The sequence below is a fragment of the Pundamilia nyererei genome, unplaced genomic scaffold (assembly GCF_000239375.1).
Source record: "Pundamilia nyererei isolate P.nyererei 1_Seehausen unplaced genomic scaffold, PunNye1.0 scaffold00014, whole genome shotgun sequence".
In the NCBI taxonomy this organism is placed as follows: Eukaryota; Metazoa; Chordata; class Actinopteri; order Cichliformes; family Cichlidae; genus Pundamilia; species Pundamilia nyererei.
In genome coordinates, this window is record NW_005187415.1 from 5,099,378 (window position 1) to 5,112,820 (window position 13,443).

Sequence of the window (13,443 nt, forward strand, 5' to 3'; positions counted from 1 at the left end):
AAAATACTCATTTGCCTAATAATTCTGCACTCCCTGTAGTAATAGTAGAGGTTCCAGAACAGGCTGTAAAGAGAATGAAATGGAAGAACCTAACATTGACTTTATATTATTTTTTTTACAATACAATAGAACCAAAATCTGCACAATAGTTTGACTCCTGGAAACAGGCTTTGATTTGAGAGAAAAAAAAAGTTTTCAAAATAATTACTGTTGAGAGTGTAAAATATATTATGAGTCACTCATGAAGTTGTGACTAATTTCATTATATTCATGGCAGCAGATAAAGGAGACTGGATCGTTTCACAGAAATTAACCTTACTCGCTTTATGCTTTGCAAACCACTGGTTGCAAATGGAGATTATGACAAACTTCTGAGAGTGTTTTTCCTTTGTCCAAGATTCGACTCCTTTTTAATAAGCGTGTACTTAAACCCAGCTCTCTTGTCTAATATTTCTCCACAAAGACAACGTTTTTCAGGGGCTACCTGCAGTCTTTTATATTGAGTAGATTGGATGACAACAAAAGTTTTCTCCCACAGAACTGCCTGTGATGCCTGGTTTTGACTCCTTGTAGTCCAGACTCTTCTTCTTCTTTTGTATTAACTCTAAGATTAATCACCAGAGCACAAAAGCACACATAAACAGACACACAACTAAATTGAAAGTATGAGGTAACAAATCTGGTATTCATGAGTTGTGCCTGGATGCTGTGTTAACACTGCTACAAACGAAAAAGAAGAAAATATGATCTTAATTTCTGGTCCTACAGCCCTCCTGGCTCTCTAAGGAGGCACTGAAAAAACCTTATCTCCCTTCTCCCCCATTTATAAATGGCAGCTTCTTCAGCCTAAGGTAGATGCTTTATGCAGCTCAAGCTCTCTGGCCTCTGCTTCATCTCTATTACTAGTGCAGTTTTAAGAAATCCTTTAACAATTTAGCCTTAAGTGATGCAAAGATAGACACTGTGCACTGCACTTCTTCACATGTGATTGTGATGACACTTGCTATTGGTCTGAGTAGCTTAATCAACTTTTCAGCTGCAGTGATGCCAGTTTTGCTCGAGTCTTTGATTTGATTTATGTCGTTTCTCATTTTTATTTTCCAGAGGTGAAGCACAAACTAGGGTTGGGCTATCTTCTCCATAGTGACATCATCCTGTTATTCCTTTAGTCTTTTCAAACCACTGGTTGTAAAGAGAGATGATGGCAAACTATGCTACTTTTTTCTTTCTTTCTCTTTTAACCATTGTCTGATTTTCTACTGTCTTATTAAAAAGTATACACACTAAAAGTATACACCAGTTATGGAGTTGTTTTTTTTTTTTTTAAGTTTAAAAGTCTTTGATTTTGAGTTGTAGAAGATGACAACAAAAGAAAAAGAAAAATCACTGCTCCTGAACTGCTTCAAATTCCTTGTTTTGACTCTTATATTGTCCAGATTGTTCTTCTGTGACTTTTTTTTTTCCTTGCCTGTCCCGTTTGGATCTTTAGCCATCGGAATCGTTGTCTGAAGGCCAAGAAAGATGCCAAGCGGCTTTACTTTACCAATTGGATCATCATGGGCTTGCCATATTGGTCCATTTGATTGACCTTTATTATAATTATGTATTTTTTTTAATTTAATTTTCGGTTGTTACAGACGGGAAAGACATGACTGGGGGATGGGACAGGGAGAAAGAATGAAAGAAAGAGAGGGAGAGAAAGAAAACTAGAGGAGGGAAGAGATGGTGATAAAGGGGGTAAGAGAAAAAAAGAAAAACAAACAAAACACCTGGATCAGCTGTATGGAGATAAGAAAACAGAAGAGAAAACAAACAAGAAAGAGCAACATAACAAATACAACACCATCACAATAAACTAGCTAACAGTAGATACTAAATATTACATGTTATTGTGCAGTACGCAAGATTAACAGCGCACAATGTGCTTTGAGGTAGCAGCCAAGAAAGGTGTAGTTTGTGTCTGTGAACACCTGTGTGCATACCTGTGTGGATCAGCACGCTTGTATTCAAAAGGTTTCTCCATGTAACGATCTGCTAGGGAGTCTGGGAAGTCATAGCCCCGTCATGAAGCAGGTATGGAGGACCGGGCCACAGGCCCAGAGGCCTGAGGGCACCCCACCCCCGGAAGGGGCCAAGCCGGACCACAGGTGCCAGGCCCCGCCAACCGGCCACCAGTAGTGAGCCGGTACGCGCACCCATCCCCAGACACCAAGAACCACCAACACATCAACATCTGAGGGCATCAGCCACTGGCAGGGAGTGTGGTGAGAGGAAATAGGTCTCCATACCTCGGAGAGCCTGAGATGTTCCCAGAGAGGTGGAGTCTAAGACTCAAGCTGACATATAGACACAGACGAACAGGCGCACGCAGACGCAAACGTGCATTCCCACCCCCATATACACAAAATAAATGGAGACAGTGGAGACAGACACAAATAGTCACTGTACACACATTCACACTCCCCAAACATACTCTATATCCCAGGTCCAGGTACCCCCGCCCCCAGAGGGGCCCCTGGAGATGTAACCCTTCTCTCTGGGGTGGAGGAAAGCAGACCGCCTCCTTATCTGCAGTAGCAGGGAAGCCCCGCATCCCAGACCCCAATCTGACGGCCAGCACCTCCTCCCAGCTCCCCAGCCCTGACGCTTAACAGAACGGGGGTGAGTGAAGACCCCAAACCTCCCTCTGCCCGCTCATATGTAGTGTTGCTGCGTGTTGTTCTAAAGTGCATTTAAAACACAGGAGGGCATGGTGCTTCTTGCCAGAGAGCAGCAAAGCTCCTCCCAAAAACCCTCAGTGTCTATATGCATTTAAAATTGAGGGTAGGGCACCGGCACCAGAGGTGGGTTTGAATACACAAACTATCCTCTGTCTTCCATCTTCTGTGACTTTTCGAACAATAATCTCCAAAACACTAATATTTTAACACTGAAATACTTGGCCACCACAAAGGAGGACTTAGCCCAACAAAACTGGTGAACATAAGCATCAAATAACCAGTTATTAAGTCATAATTGTATTTTAATGAATTATTTACGTATTAATTTAGTAGTTAATTAGATTACAACCTAATGGATCTGGGGTTTCCACTGGCACAGTCCTGGTACTAACTGTACATTATTGCTCCTAATCTAAAATAAAATGTTCCAGCTGGTGTTCATGTCTTGTTTTTTTTATGCACTCTGGAATCTCTGAATGACCTTGGTTTCTCTTTCAAAACATCAACTGTGACCGTGCTGCGCTGCAACAATAACACGACCCACCTTCCCAAAAGATATCCTAGGCCAACATATTTCAGTCCTTGCCTTGTGGCCAGGCTTATGGCAATTTGAAATATTTATTATATAGCTTCTGGTCCAACTACAGACATATTGCTGAATTCCTCACATCCTTTTTTTGTATTCATGCATCATTTGAATCAAACAAAGCCAACATGTCATCTATTTATCCATAGTGAATGAAAGTGATTCCTTTTGCTTTCAGTAACTTATATTTAATTTTACTTTTCACTTGATACTCGCTGTAAAGACGACAAATTTGGGTATGCAGGAGTTCATGAAAGCCATTGTTTCTGGCAACACTATACAGTCACATGTCTTTGAAATTTCATTATGTAATAGCAGCGGTCATATTCTCTATTTTATGACTGTTTTTGAGGAATTATATTATATGCAAACCTGGTACAGTAAACAGTATTTTGCAGGTTATGGCTATCACAAATTTCTTATTTGTGTATTCAGTCGGGTTCAGTAATTTGTATGTTATCTCATAATGGCATTGTTCCACTGTGCTTTGTATGTTGATCTGCATTGCTGCCTGTTACTGACTAGCACCATTTGAATGTTGATGAAAAACAAGTTGTTCATGGAGATGATTGCCAAAACAGGCTGGAGGGTGGGACATTTTAAGGGACAGCTTTTATAAATTAATACAGATTTTTTTGTCTAGATCATTGACTATTTCATTGATTCAATGAGCTACAATGATGGATTGTTATACAACTGGTATGTATCCATGGTACCTTTTTTAACCATTACACAGTATTTGTTTTTAACTATGATCCAGAAAAACATATTTAAGTTTGACTTAAAAAAAACCCTGAAATAATTTCATTGATCTGGAAAATGTTGATAATGTTGACTAATACTACTTTGTACTACTACTTTTTCTCCTTTTCAGCTTACCTAAGTTTCTCATAGATACACAGAAACAGTAAAGGAAATGATGAAATGCACAAAAGGGGGAGGGGAAAAGGGGGAATATTTATTACCATGAAATCACAGGACTTTTTTTTTAAACTAGTTACAAGTTCATTAAAATTTCCTAAATCATTCAAGTTGCAAATTTACCCAACTTACAAAAGCTGATTATGCAGTCAGCTCCCAGCGTATTTCTAGGTAAATTGCTAAGTAGGTGTGTTTCAGCTGGAGCATTTTTCTAAACTCCGAAGAAAAACGAAAACTTTGTAAGAGTCATTTGGACTCTACAAGGTTTCATTTTTACCACAGTTTCAGAAGACTACAACCGGCCTTTGTTTTTTTTTTGTTTTGTTTTTTGTTTTCTTTTGCCTGTCCCATTTGGCTCTTTTGCCATCAGAATTATTGTCTAAAGGCGAAGAAAGATGCCCAACGGATTTACTTTACCAAATGGACCATCCCAGCCTTGCCGTATTGTTCCATTTGATTGACCTTTTATTGTTTATTTTATTTTTACTTGTTAAATACGGGACAGACTTGCCTGGGGAAAAGAAAGGGGAGAAAGAAAGAGGGAAAGCAAAACAGCAGGGAAGAGGCATGGGGATAAAGGGCAAAAAACAAAAAAAACAACAAAATAAGCAGACAAAAAATACATATATCAATCACCTGGATCACCTGTTGAGAAAGAAAAAAGAGAAAACAAGCAGAAGAAAGAAAAAAAAACGAAAAAAAAAACATCACGATGATCTATGGGAATGTAACAGTAAATACTAAATATTAAACATTATTGTGCAGCATGTAATATCGACAGCGCACAGTGTGATTTGAGGTAGGAGCCAAAAAGAGTGTAGTTTGTGTGTGTGAGCACCCGTGTGTACACCCGTGAGCATGAGCGCTTGTATTTAAAAGGTTCCTTCATGTTCACCATTCACACACTTGCATTCACCAGTGTGTGAATGCGAGAGTGAATGAATAGTGGCATTGTAAAGCACTTTGGGTGCCTTGAAAAGCGCTATATAAATCCAATCCATTATTATTATTATTATGTAATGATCTGCTAGAGGGTGGGGGGAGCCGCAGCCCCGTCCTCCAGGGCATGAAGCAGGTATGGAGGAGATCAAGACTCCAGACATCCAGAGGCCCTCAGAACACAAGAGACCAAGGAAGACCAACAGAGGGGCAGCCGCGCCACCATCCCAGAAAGAGCTGAGGAGAGCCCCATATGAGGGGTCACTCAGTATCCGCGGAGCAGAGGCCAGGGGGGGTTGCAGCGACGTGCCCGTGAGCTCCCCCGGCAGCCAGCTATGCCAGAGTGACCGAGCCCCAGGCCAGGAGGCCGAGGGCACCCCACCTCCGAAGTGGCCCGAGCGAGCCCCAGGCTCCAGGCCCCGACAAGCAGCCACCAAGGAGTGAGCCGGTGGGTACCCGGATGCCCATCCCCAGACACAAAGAACCACCAACGCGCCGATGCCTGCGGGCGTCTGCCACTGGCAGGGGAAGTGGTACAACCGGCCTTTGAGGTAAATGATATTGTCACCTTGACAGCCATAAGTAGTGATGCAGATGTAATGTTTGACAGGTTTCTCTCTCTTAATTTGGCATGTTAGCTTGTGAACATTTGGTGCTGCTAGATAACATGACAGTGATAGAGTGAGAGATTTATTTTGAGGGGAGTACATTTTGGGAGAGAAATAAATGCGTCAGGCAAATTTCATGCCGTCCCACTTGATAGTTTTTTTTGTTGTTTTTTTAAATTAATCAAAACTACCAAATGTCAACCTGACACTAAAAGAGATGCAAAAGTAATATTATTTTTTTAATTTTTGGGTATGGCCCTTTCGCATCCCCACAACTGCTCTAACCTATCGGATTATGGAGAATGAACCTCATTCTGGCAGCTGGATGTTGGCAGTGAACCCTTTGAGTGGGTTGCAACGTGGGGGCTCAGTTGTGTTCTGGCTCGTTCTGGTGCATCCCACGGCTGTTTGATTGGATTGGGATTTGGGGAGTTTGGAGGCAAGGTCAACAATTTAGGTTCTTTGTTATGTTCCTCAAGCAATTTCTGGACAGTTTTCACAGGCTGGCAGGCTGCGGAAGGCCGCTGATCTTTGGAGTGCCATTACATGGAATTATGTATTTGGTCAGGTGGGTGGTACATGTCAAGTAACATCCACATGAATGCCAGTACACAAGATTTCCCAGTAGAGCGTTGCATTGTGTTGAAATGATGAATGTTATTTAATTCGGCTGTCATTGGCTTTAATTATACAGCTTGGATGGGTGCATCTGGAGTCATGGTCCTAAACTTTATGCCATATTATTGGAATAAATTTCATAGTGGATTTAAATTCTCGGACTCCTGTATTCTATGTCAAATTTTAAAACACTTTCCTTATGATCCTGATTGCTGTCTATATAGACATATTAAATGCTGATTTTCCTGTTTTGTTTTGGTTTTTGGTGTTTGGTTTACAAAAACTAAACAAAATACTATCTATATATGGGCTTAACAAATGTATTAGAACACCTGTCATGAAAACAAGAAAACAAATACATTAGAATTCTATCAACAACTAATTAAATTTTTTTTTATATTATATTCTATTCCGATAAATTATATTATAAAGGAATTATAAGGCAGCACGGTGGTTAGGCACTGTGAGCACCGTTGCCGCACAGCAAGAAGGTCCTGAGTTCAATTCCACCATCAGGCTGGGGTCTTTCTGTGTGGAGTTTGCATGTTCTCCCCATGTTTGCGTGGGTTGTCCCAGGGTCCTCCGGCTTCCTCCCACCGTCCAAAGGCATGCAGTTAGTGGGGATAGGTTAATTTAAAAAATCTAAATTGCCCATAGGTGTGAATGCTGGAGTGAATGTGAGTGCGAATAATTGTCTGTCTCTTTGTGTTAGCTATGCGACAGACTAGCGACCTGTCCAGGAGGTACCTCTCGCCCTATGGCAGCTGGGATAGGCTCCAGCGCCCCCTGCGACCCTGATAAGGATAAGTGGAAATGGATGGTAATTAATGATATATAACCAAATGTGAGGAAGCACACTGAAATAATTCAGGCATAATCTTAAAAATTTAAATAGATAAATTGCACTTTATAGTATTTTTCATTTACATAGTACTAAATTATAGATTTGAACTCGAAGCAGTCCTCTGGGTCTTTGCACTTGCCAATATTAAGTTGTCCGTATTCTGTGTGACTGCAATGCAACTTTATGCGGACTGTCTACCAAATTCTGTGTGACATGATTCCTTCTGATGAGTTATGAGTAGGGATGGGTATCGTTTAGGTTTTATCCGATACCAGTGCCATCATGGCACCGGACACCGGTACCCATCCCTAGTTATGAGTGGGCTCAAGCAGTGGAATCAGCCTCAAGCCTCACTTCAGTAAATAAGAAAAGTCTGCTGTAGAACTGTACAATGGGTAGCTGCTAATATTTTGTTCCTCTAAGATATCATCATTTAAAGTATTCAATACTAATTTTAAAGGACAGTACATGATTGCAAAATGTTGCCTCAAATTTAAAAAACTTGGTGTAACCCATGTGTTGATTTTACTTCAAAACAGAAATGAATTGCTATTCACAAGGGCATAAATGGAATTCATAGCCAAATACAAATACAAATTTACAATGGCATCCACGCCTCCAACAAGCCATTAATACATGCAGTTTGAATTATAAGAATCAGGCCATTATTCTCCTGTCACATTTTAGTCTTGCCTTAAAATAGTCAGGTTGTTCAAGGAAAAAGCTTCCTTTTGAAGATATGATATTTGGTTTCTATCCACAACACATTCTCTTACTATTCAATTTTTGCATTTCTTCTCAGCTCCCTTAATGCTTTTGTTGATTTCTGACTTTCTTCCCTCGTCTTTCACACCTATATTATTATTTTTTGACATAAAATCCCACTGAAGGGAGTTTGTACCGGCAAAATTAAATGAGATTTGATTTTTAACTTTAATTGATTTACCCTAGCTGAGATGGTCACAGTGAATGGTTGTGCTGAATAACTTGCGTATTGAACACAAATTCTCTCTGGCTGTGAAATCAATGGCAGAGGAGTTATTGGAGTAAGTGTTTGCATTAGCACTAAATGGATGATGTTTTTCTTTTCTTTGTGTTATTCAGTTACACTTCTTTTCTTACCCAGCTGTGCTTCCCTCTGCTCCGTCGTATAGCTCATTTTACCTATTATATTTTTCCAGTCAGACAAAATGTGAACACGCCTAATGTTTTGCTGCTTCCATATCTATGGCTGGGGCTAGATTATGCTATAGCAATGAAAGTGGTATTTTCACCTACATAGCTTTTAAATCCCCATCCACATCCAGTGGTTAGATAACCTCTTTTAAAATGAATCGCTCTATATCTCTGTCATCTTGACTTTTAACAAGTTCAATTCTTTGACAAGTGCAACTTTCGTCCTTTCTTTATCTCCATCTTTCTCCTGCAGGGCTTAAAGCTTGCAAAATCTATGTGCCTGAAATGTGTTCAGGAGTTAGGCTGAATGGTGAAGGAAAGGGTTCAGAAATGATGAGCAGTTTCAGTAAAAGCCAACAGTTTATAGTTTATAATCACAATAAATTTGTTTTTAAAAATGTGTAAAATGAGAACAAATTTATTGTTTCTCTTTATTATTGTAGGGTCTCTGCCTTACAATTTAAAGTGCTTTGAGGCAACTGTCGTTATGCTATATGAATAAAGTTGAATTCAGTTTCATTGAACTATTTTTTTCTTTGGTCTCTAAACAGCTAATTAGATTTTCTGAGAGACAAATGCAAAAGATCAATTCAATAATATGAAAAAATAACAAATATCCCTTTCATTGTTGAGCTTTTCCTAAGTATTTAAATCACTTGCATTATTAGAAAATTGACAGCCAGAGATAATAATTAAGCAAGCAATTAAGTAAATAAGTCTAGTTTAATAATTAATGCATTTCTCTTACATAACATGTATAACATTAAAACCACAACAGAAAGAAAAAGAAGAATAAGGAGAACAAGACAAATCCTTTGAGAACATCCACAGAAGACTTTTAGAGCTCCAGGGTCAGAACAATGTGTTAGAGCTGTTCTGGCTGTTCAGACGACATTAAGAGGTGGCTTCAGTGTTGTAACTGGTCAAGTGCAGTACTGCGCAAAAGCCTCACTTCCAAAGAACCACTCTTTGTAATTTTTTAAAGTAGTCTTGGGTAATATTTCTCCAGACTTTCTAAAGCTCTTTCAAAGTTTTTCTTTGAACAGTAGCTGCTTCCTGAACGATTACTCAGACACTACAACCACCAAACGCTGATATAGGAAGCAAAGAAGTCAAAACTGGAAGCACAGACTTCAGTATTTAGTTTTTCAGTTTTTCCACAAAGTCTCAAGTTTTCAAACGGTTGCAACAGCTCGCCATGTATATATCTGAGCTTGCAATATCATTCAAAACTTGACAAAGACTGACATGAACAGATAATCGTGCCTTCAGTCCAGCTGCGGCGGCTGTGGTGCCACGCTAAAAAATTGAAAACTTCACCAAAACGGCGGCAGGCACTCGATGAGCATAGAGAAACAGCCTAACTTAAGGGATGGACCAGTCTTGTGTCTACACCTAACAAAGAGCTTAGCAAAGAACCAATTTTAGACACTGTGTTCCCAGCAGCCTGTTGCAAAAACATATAATTTGTTCCCGTTTTCTACCTAAATGTATGAAAAATGTCAAAGATAACACATTTTGGCAGGCATGAAAAATCTTTTTTACATTACCAAGGTGATATTAGCTTAAAACTTAGCAAAGTGTACGCTGTATGGTGTGCAGTGTGTACTAAAAGCATTTTAGGAAACTGGGGTGGAGGACATAAAGAACAGGGCAGGCCTAAGAAACTAACTATAGCAGATTAACAGAAAACAGGATAAAAACTCCAGCAACAACTTGACACGTGACCTGAGAGATGCATTTGGCCCTTCAGTTTATCCATCAGAAATGGTCTCCATGGAAGGGTGGCTGTCAAGGAGAAAAGGCTAAAAAAGCACTGGCAACAGTTCCTAAGGAGTGATTTATCCAAATATGATATTATTGTTAGTATATATGGAGGAGGTTAGGAGAGCGGTACAACAATGAGTATCTACAGCCATTTGTAAAACACGGTGCAGACTCTGACAGGCTGCATTTCATACAGTGGTGTTGACAATCTTGTCAGAAGTGATTGAATTATAGACAAAGGAAAGTACTGTCGTAGTTTGATCCATCATCCAGTACCATCTGGAAAGTGTCTGATTGGCAACAACTTCATTTTTCAATATAGCACAGATCCCAAACATACTGTCAATGAAATAAAAGCACACCTGTGAAAAACACACAGTGGAACACTATCAGTCATGAACTTCCTCCCCCGGAGCCCAGACCTCAACATTATTGAAGCAGTGTGGGATCATCATGACAGAGAACAGAACAAAAGTCAGCCGACATCCAAAGAAGAGCTTTGAATGTCCTTCTAGAAGCCTGGAGAACTATTCCTGAAAATACAAGAAAGCCTACCTAGTTTGGGCTGTATTGGAGAGTAAAGGTGGGAATACCAAATACTGGCATGATTGCAAACGTTTTCCCCAGTGAAATATTTAAAAAACGTGTGACTCAAGCCTTTTGCATATTACTGTACATAGACATACAGCCATATTTTTGCAACACCAGTTAAGAAACCTGCATAAAGAATGTTTTCCATGTACATAAATATCAATTGCCGAACAAAAACATCCCCAACACTGCACCAGAATTCCATCACCGAGCTAGAGAACTCTTCCATCTTAATCTCTTTCCACCTCGCGTCTGTGTCTTCCCTCACACCGTGACGCTTTTTGTTTCTTATAATAATTCAAGTTCTGCTTCCATGCTTGCTATTCATAAAGTGCCAGTGATCCAGGAAAAATGCTTCAGAGACAGTTGTTCTGGATGTTGAACAGCAGCACCATGTCTGCTCTGCTAGTATGGGCTGTGTTCTCTTCTATGCAGCTGAATGATCCAGATCAGCACTGGACCCAGATAATTTAGTCTAATGCAAATTTAGAAGCAACTGTTGAACCGTAGTCAGTCTTCGACTTACATCCGACTTTGTAACTTATCTGAGCAATTGCCCTCCTCTCACCCTCTACCCTCCCGTCCCAAGAGTCACCACGGTGACATCTTTAATGAAAGCAGTACAAGTCAAAAGAATGGATTTTACTTTTTCCCCCACTTCCAAGTTACTTTTAACTTATCTCTGTCACTGTGTTCTTTTCTTGTTCTGCTCTGTAAGATATGCCTGGGCGACCGTAGTCATTAGCTACTCCCTAATTAACAATGGAGCCATTCTGCTGTAGAGCTTCCCTACCTGGCAGTGGTCAGTTGTTCCCTCAAGAACTGGTGAGACCAGAGTGAAAAGGAGATTAAAAGTAGGAATTATGTAGGACAGAATGAAGTACAACAGAAAAAACAAACAAACAAAAAACCCACTGACGGATGTGCAAATTAAAATGCTGTCAATTGGGTATTTGTCAGAGGTTGAGGTGGACAAAATCCTGAATTTATAAGTTGTGCAACACCAAATAATAATTCAGCAGTAATGATCATTTTGTAAATGTCACTAAGGCTAAATTAATATCCACAATGTATTCATTTTTGCTCCCTGTGAGCTTTATTCGTTCATATTTCATACAACGCGGATGCTTATCTGTCAACCAAATGTTACAATTTTAAGATATTAATCTGACTGCCAATTTCTTCTCCTCGCAAAATTAGATTACTTCAACGGATTGCAGATAGTGGGGAAATATTCAGTTTGGTCTTTCCTGATAGGATGCTCTGATTTCATATTTGAGATGAGATTTTGTAATGGCTCTCTCATTACGGTTTGTTATGAACCCCCCCCCCAATTACAGCAATTTCCATTATCTAGTAATCAGTCTTTGATCATGATGTGTGGCGTCAACTTGTGCTTCATTTCCCCAACCTCATATGGTGAACTCCAGAAAAGGTCCCTTTAGGTGAGAGCTAAAATATATATATTTTTATTTTACATTTCATAGAATAACCTTTTAATGCAAAAACAAGTGATGATAATTTATTTGTTATTAGCACATTTTTGACAATATTGTCCTAGCTGAGGTATTTTGGGGATGTCCTACTGGGAGAGTCAGGGAAATATGGGGTTCTCTACTCAGACTGCTTACCCCGTGACCCAAACCTGGATAAAAGATATAGGATGGATGGATGGATTTATTTATTTTGTTGCTGTCTGTGGGTCAGAAGTTAGAGTGGGTCATTAACTGAAAGGGAAGTCTGGCAGTTTGATCTAAGGCTCCTTCCTTTAATATACTTGTTGCAGTGTTTCGGGGCAAGCTGTGGTACCCCCAAAAGCCCCTGATACACCATGGGACTCTGGGTGTGTATTAGGTAGGACTTAAAGGAAAAGTGTGAATGAGTGCAAGTGGCCTGTAACAAATGCACTTTAACTACTCAGACAGAGCAGAAAAGTGCTAAGTACCAGTCTATTGACATATACAACTAGGCATTTAGTTATTTTCACTAAAGCTGATATTTATTAATTAGTGATGAATTAAAGTTATCATTACATTAAAAAATACATGTTTCTATGAGTGATTTTAAGGCAGAGGAGGGCTCTAGGGCAGACCCAGTTTACGCTGCAGAAATGATATCTCTGAGCTGGAACCCCTTCGGTGTTCCAATGGAGGAACTAGAAGAAGTGGCTGGAGAGAGGGAGGTCTGGGAATCTCTGCTTAGGCTGCTCACACTGCAGCCTCGGATAAGCAGCTCTGTATGGATGGATGAAACATGAACAAAGGTTCAACAATCAGTGTAATATAACAAAAACACTGTTAGCTTGTCCACAACGCGCAATACCAAATTTGAAAATCCCTTAATCTGTAGCTCATTTGAGGAAATATGAGGAACTCCTGCTATTTTATGTACAATAAGTATTCCAGTTAAGTAAAACAGATACAAGTCAATTAAGTCCTGGTTACACACTTTTATGTCAACTGTCTATTAAAACTGTCAACTGTCATCTTTGGCTCTCGGAGGAGGCGGACGCACTTCTTCTCCTCTCCCTTATCTTCTCTGCTAGTTCTAATGTCCCTGGAACACTCTCTCACAGTCTGTGTCTAAAACCTAAAAGAGAATTATGGATTTGATCAACCGGTCTCTGAATGCTATTGACACCCTTTAACGAGAAGTCTGGGCTCGGGAGAACCC